Here is a 7,500-nt window from a genome sequence, read left to right as displayed (position 1 = left end):
TTTCGAATCCGACCTAGATATGGACCAAAAGGTCTCCTGTCGGCATGCTCCGCCTTTGTAATCCTTTGTAAATAATGTGAAAATATGACGAGATAATCAAGAAACAAACCTATAGATGCTGACAAACGACCCAGAACAAATACATATTCATCAATATCCTTGGACCCTTTGGTAGATATTAATCGTAATTTCATAAAATGTTCCCGAGCATCATTTTTTTTATTCAATGTGCAACCATACTACTAATACACGTTAGCAATTAAGTCCCACTACACAGCTCCCGATATTTATTATGGAAACTTCCACGAGTAGATTACGGGATTCTGTTCGGCATTAAAGCTGCATGATGGTGTGAGGGTCAGTCAGGTCTTCAACATATTGATATTTATCTATTCCATCGTCCGATCTTGGAAATTTACTCGGAAAGTAATGAAGAGGAAGGGATGTAGGTAGTGATAAAGGGTGTTAGGGGATATGGTAGGAAGAAAGGAGAGGGGAAGGAAGATGAAGATAGGGAAAGAAAGAGAGGGAGGAATTAAGTGAAAGAGAGAGGAAGAAGAAGGAAACGAGAGAGACAGGGAGAACCCGGACCTCCGTTGTGGCAGCAAGGAACTCTACCACTGCGCCACGTATGTGTGTGTGTGTCTGTGTGTGTGTGTGTGTGTGTGTGTGTGTGTGTGTGTATGTGTGTGTGTGTGTGTGTGTACGTGGTTGGGTGTGCACTTACGGATGCAGGCGAATTCAAAGAGCGAGAACAAGACTAGGATGTCATTATCGAAGTCGCAACAATTCTTGTGGAGAACCAGGACCACAGAGCAATTGGGGCGTCACGGGGAGAGGCATCAAGAGAGAATTGGGATTTCTTTTTCGAAAAGGCCGAAGAATCGCCTTAGGAAGAAAGAAAGAAAGAAAAAAAAACATAAAGGAAGAAACGAAATAGATAAATGAAAACGCGTGAAGGATCGGTTGTACCTGGAAGAGGTCCTTAAGGGTTCCCGAAGGAGGAAGAGGACAGCGATGGCCCCTGAGGAACATCTTCAGTGTCTTTGCCCTCGTACACAACCGAGGCATGCCGATCTAGTGTCGAGTTCGGCAGGTACGACTTCGAACTCAACCGAGCATAAAAATAAAAAAAAAAAAAAAAAAAAAAAAAAAAAAAAATCAGGCCAAGTGAATGACGAATACGACTGGTCAGAACCAGTCTTTGGCCAACCAAAGTCAAGTCGACGTACAAATACTTCAATCTTTTGCCGTAGAGTTTCCCTTCGGCCTCGGTGAAGGAGGAGAGAAGCTTGCGACTGGAGACGATTATCTGCAGAAGTTAGCAGAAGTGCCTCAAAAAAAAAAAAAAAAAAAGTCACTGGTCGCTATTTAGAATTAATCCAGGGACAGCTGATAAAAGGGAATGGAATGGAAAGGAGAGGAGAGGAGAAGAGAGGAGAGGAGAGAAGAGAAGAGGAGAGGAATCTCGTTGGTGCCCTTCAGGCACCGACCGGTCACGCCCTGCCCGCCGCAATCTGTAACGAAATTCGGTGATGAAAAACCACGGCGCGAATTTCGACAGAAATTGTGTTCTTTTCACATTCTGCTCCATTTCCTGATGTCGTTCCTGGAATAATCTTCGGCCCTTTTCAGTCCTTCATTGTCGATTTTATCTGTACTATTTCGAATGTTACGTGAAATGCAGTGACGACAGCATCAGAACTGGAAAACAAACTACATCTAGAATAATAACAACTAAAAATGGCGAAGGTCAGCGATAAGATCAACATAGGGAACATCTGCTGTGACCATTGAAGCATCTGTATGAGAGACAAGTGCGGCAGAGGTAGTAACAGATGCACAAACATCATCATCGACAAAATCAACAACAGTAGGGCATCGTCGCCGCCGTCAGTCGGGGCGTTCCGATAAACCACAGGTCTGGGGCACCTTACGGTGGTATTCTTTAAAAAATATAATAAACAGAATAAATATTAAATAAATAAATAGAAATAAATAAATAAATCTTATGTAAATCTTATATAAACCCTTGGAAGGGAAAGATTTATAGAAGGAAATATCTTTAAGAATACTACCGTAAGATTCTTAAGGTGATATTCTTATAAAAAAATTCCTTGTATAAATCTTTCCCTTCCAAGGATTTATATCAGATATATATGAGGATTTTTTTTAAGAATACCACCGTAAGTCCTACCCACCTGACTGCCAAATGCTGACAGGCGGCATCGATCGTCCTTCTGGTAGACAGGGAATACAGAGGTTGGAATAAGAAAAGAGGAAGGGGTAAGGAGAGAGGGAGGGTTAGGAGGAAGAGGTAAGGGGGATATGACAATATCTTAAAATAAATTCAAACCATTAAACGTTTCTGAAGACGAATAGATCAGAGACTCGAATTATTGTGTTCGGTGTCTGCATGTAATTTTTCTTTGATATTCGTAAAACCATTTTCACTACATCCCTTTTTTTAAGTTCGGTCAACTATTGATGTATAAATAGAATATAGTAGGGATCGTAAAGGCATGCCAAGCTAAGTATTATAGCACACTGAGGAACTCGTTAATAAGTTACGAGCGTCGTCAGTCTATGACCCGGGGACTCTTCCTGCGTAGATACCTGAAAGAAACAACAGCCACACGCTATAATACTTAGAAGTGAAGGCAGCTGTACATCATCGAACTGAGAGTGGTTTGGGATGGCGTAACCCAATTCATCTCAGTTTCGAAGGCTGCCTCGATTCCAAAGAGAACATTCAGTCATTAACTAGAATAAAAGATGTTCACTAAGTAACTGGGTTACCTTAAACAGAGGAAGAGCCAAGGTGGGCAAAACGAGAGAAAATCAACACAAGTGGGGATACTCCAATAGCCCCCAATGTCCCTGTGGCGAAGTACAGACGATGGTCCACGTCCTCCGGGAATGCCCATTGAGTCCCCATTGCTCCGACCAAGACCTTAGGGAAGCAAATGAAACTGCCCTTATATGGACACGGTTCTGGTGCGACAAGATATGATGAGTAACTTAATTCGAAGGTTTGGCTTAAGTAGGGATACCAAGGTTGATACAGTTGTCTCTTTATTTGGATCAAGTCTCCAGTCTGCTATCTTCCTTATTTAAATCTTTCCCTCACCACATATACTACTCCACCTGTTCGAGGAGGAACTATCCACAATGGCAAAAGCGTTGATTATATATGCGCGACGAAATAGCAAAAGGCTTGGGAAGCGTCTCCCGAAGGCGATCCCGTTTTCTGTGTCTATGATCTTGTCAGTCGAGCTTGTTGATAAACAGAATCTGTTGTTTATTTAATGAGTTGAATGGAAATTACCTGCAGATAATTCATGGCGGTGCTGCATTTGTATATGCATTTCGTGGAAGGCTGGAAAGCAAATGCACACCTGTTCGCAATGAATAATATGTTTACGTTCTTGAAATTTATACAGACGCTCACATCTCTGAGCGCCTTTGTTCATGGGGAGTTTCAGTGGAGCTCCTTTTCTTTATTATCTGATGTGTCTACGCATTTGAGGGAATGTGCATGTTCGCTTGATGCACGATGCTGTCAAAAAAAAAAAAAAAAAAAAAACGTTTAAGAGTTTTAATTCATTTGAAAACATTGTACGCTAACGACACCCACAACAGAAACTTGCCATACGAGCTATCAGACGTACGAACTCGTTCGCTTGATCATGTTCGTGAAATTCCCACGGGTGGGTTCATGTTCAGGTGGTTAAACGAAAGTTCAACACGCCGACAGTGCGCGCGCAGTTCTCCGACCAAAACAGGAACAAACACTACCCAGCGTGGGCACGCTTAACGAGCAGGAAACATCAATCCATTTTGGCGGGAATTATCATTAGCGCAAACCCGATAGGTAGCTTTATATGTACATCACTACATTATCAAATAAACAGAGCTGGGCGCGTTCTTCGGTGCGTTCCGTTTTAGTTTGGCCGCGGTTAGCGTTCCTAAGCTATTAAAGCTTAAGAGACAGGTTCATACCGAAACAAAAGTCCGGTAGGCCACATACTATAACAAAGAAAAAATTCGTAGGCCACATCCGAAAGATAGGCCACATACTACATCGACACCTACATTGCTTTAATAGTTTGGGAGTGCTAACCGCGGCCAAACTAAAGCGAAATGCACATAGGAACGCACCGAGGAACGCACTCAGCTCTGCAAATAAATATACATATACACTACAGGCTCCCATAACATTCAGTCTGGACACGATCGTCTCGCGAAAGCCTGAATAAAGTTTCTAATGTCTGCCACCGTGGAGAGGCCATTAACGCAGTATGGATTTTATCAACTTGTATGTCCATTGAATAGTGTGTCAGAGTTGATATTAGCACTTTATTCAAAGGTAATGGAATAACGATGTTATATGCAAATGGGTTTTCATTGAAAATTTGAAATTGGCACAACAGACGCATCACCGTTGCAATATTCTTCGTTGTGATCGTAGTCGTTGTGATGGCGATCGTCGTCGTATGTCACCATCGTCAACATCATCGTCAGCCTCATTTCGTCACCATAATAATGATGACGATGATGATTACGAAGGTTACGATTGTGGTGAGTTCGGAAAAAATGGCATGCTATTGCACATATATTTTAGTATTGTCTTTTTTTTAAGGAAAAGATAAATGCGGCTGTGTAATGTCGTGGCGTTCTCCTACACATGAGTGATTGATTACTCTATGATGAGGACAAGACAAGGAAACTCTTTTGATATATTACCCAAACGCTTTCTCAAGCCTTTTTCAGTCGACGGATACATTTTCGTCTGCAAAAAATCAGTGACATCAGAAATGTCCTCCACCTTTTTTCATTAGTAAAGAGACACACACACAAAAGAAAAGACAGAAAAAAAAATTAACAAATAAATAAGAATTGGAAAGTCAGTTTGCATCGTACCCTCACTTCTTCACTATTTCCTTCTTACTTCCATCTGTGCGTCCATAAGCCTCATCAGTCGTATTCGGTTCCCCTCCCCCCTCCCCCTCCCTCACCCCCGTCGCAGCGAGCATCAACGGTCGCAGACTCTCTCAATCTTGGATGTGAATGTCCACCAAGCTGCAGAATCAACTCAAGTCGGGAACTCCCTCTGCTACACCTTGCCCATCGCCTTTAAGGAACATTAAATATTTGTTTGAATATATATGTATTCTGATATTGTTGGATGTTGGTGGTTCAAGAAGAGGCAACGTTGCCAAATAGTGAAATGCTGGTGGTATGGATTCTGTCAATAAATTGTTGATTGCGGAAGGCCCGCCTGACCTTCGATTCTCCGTTGTGGTTTTGCAGTTTCAAATTTCGTCGCCTACCAATGAGGATATATATACCGATTTCCATCTGGTCTGAAATTCTTGCACTGTTTTGTCTTTTATTTCTTTCTTTATTCATTTATTTGTAAAAAAGAACGATCACGGACTATGAAGCACACTTTTTTTGAAGGTGGTATGGAGAGATCAATTATGGGAATAACGCTGAGAGACCGAAAGAGAGCAAGTTGGGGAGAGAGCAGTCTAGATTGAAAGACATTGTGGAGGCGGTATAAGAGAGGAAGTGGAATTGGGCAGGTAAGTTAGTGCGAACGACAGATGAGCGATGGAGCAAGCGTGTTACTGAATGGACGCCGCGAGATGGGAAGCGTGGAAGAGGGAGACCAGACAGAAGGTGGAGAGACGAAATAGAGAAGTTCGCAGGAGTGACGTGGCAGAGGTTGGCGCGGTCGTAAGAACCATGGAATGCTATGGAGTCCTTTCTTCAGCACTGGACCCATAATGGCTGATTTGATTTGATTCCCCACTGGAACCTTATCCCAAACTTAGTACACTTTCTTCTAAAAATCACACATTTACTTTTATTATTCTTATGATCACCGGAGAAGAAACTGAGGAAACATACAAGCACACAAATAATTAATTCATTTGTTTGATATCTAACTCATTATATTTTGTGTTTGTCTATTGTACTGCCAGGCCGTCATTCTACAGTAGTTCATACATATCGACCTGACGCACAAAGGTTCTACTCTACTCCAGCTTTATGAAAATCGTATGTCAAATATATTCATAGATCTGCAAAATGATGTAACACCAATTCGATACTAGTGAATTCAGAATCTTTATGAACGCAAACAGTGATATGCGTGCTTGCAGTGTGTTTGTGTGTGTGTAATTTACCATGGTCTTGGATCACGTGTTGGACTCGTGATCGACAGCTATTTCCCTGTCGGAAGAGAGCTCAGATCTCGTATATGACCGATCTATGGGTAATGCTGTGACCTTACACGCGTACACACGCCGATATCCCCGCCCACGAAAGTTGAAGGATCGACTCGCGGCGCAGCGATACTGAAATTATTTAAGCCCTGGGCAGGGTTCGAAATCGAACCGCCGTAGTGGCAGCCGGGAACTCTACCATTGCGCCACCGGGTCGTGTGTGCGCGCGCGCGCGTGTACATGCGTGTGTGTATGTGTGTGTGTTGTTGCATACCATATCCAGCCAACAAATTTCTGTGGACATCTTCCGAGACTCTTTCGGACGAAGGAAGAAGAAGAGACAACGATGGCGACGACCTTCCAGGAGACGTCAAAGTCAGTCGAAAGAATTTCCTCCTCGCGAGGTCACCGCGCGAGCAAGGAACATTGCTGTCCAGGATCAGAGCGCGTCGAACGTGAATGGGGGAATTGAAATCCCGTCTATTTTCCCTTCCTTCCTTCCTTCTCTGCCTTCCCCTCTTCCATCCTCCCGCTCTGCCTCTGTGGGCTTGAGTAAGCGTGAATGAAATCACCTTCGGTGATTATAAGAACATAAGAATGAAGGAGGCTGCAAGAGGCCATAAGCCCTACACTAGGCAGGCGTAGCCGTAGCGAACGTATTAGTTTGCGCCGTATACGTGCAAATACGAATGAGTCTGTGGGGCCATTCGACACACTCTCAAACCACAAACCCACGAGGTGATTGAGCAAGCAAGCAAGCATCCCCCAAAATCACATGGAAGGAATCATCAGCCGCTGCGACATTTGCTTCATACGTTTGGGAACGGCTTTCCAGTCTTGTACATCAGTTTTACCTCCCGCCAGGATCTTCACTAAAAAAAAAAAAAAATACACTCAAGAGTGGCTCACACCACCTCGATTGCCACGCCAGGGCGTGGCATCGTCTTATGTATTTATTCTGGCTTCCGTCAGGTGATCTCATACGGCCGAAGGGGGCGGGGGTAACCTCGACACCACAGAACAGCCAACAGTACAGGACCGTGCCTTTCCAATGAACCATGGAAACACGATTCTCATGAACATAGATCGGCCTCTTTCCAGCTCCGAGCGTCCTCAACTTCTTCGTGTGGCGACCCAGCCAAGGTTCTAATTAGAGAGGAAGGAGGAGGTTCATTCCGTCCGGCTGCAGAAGAAAACGGCAAATCTTCTTCATTAACAGACTCTTTCGTCTTCGTTCCTCTCACGGGTCGAAGCTTACCTCGATAGC

This window comes from Oratosquilla oratoria, chromosome 36, assembly GCF_046742065.1.
Source record: "Oratosquilla oratoria isolate Oo_2021 chromosome 36, ASM4674206v1, whole genome shotgun sequence".
Classification (NCBI taxonomy): Eukaryota; Metazoa; Arthropoda; class Malacostraca; order Stomatopoda; family Squillidae; genus Oratosquilla; species Oratosquilla oratoria.
This window is presented reverse-complemented; position numbering follows the sequence as displayed.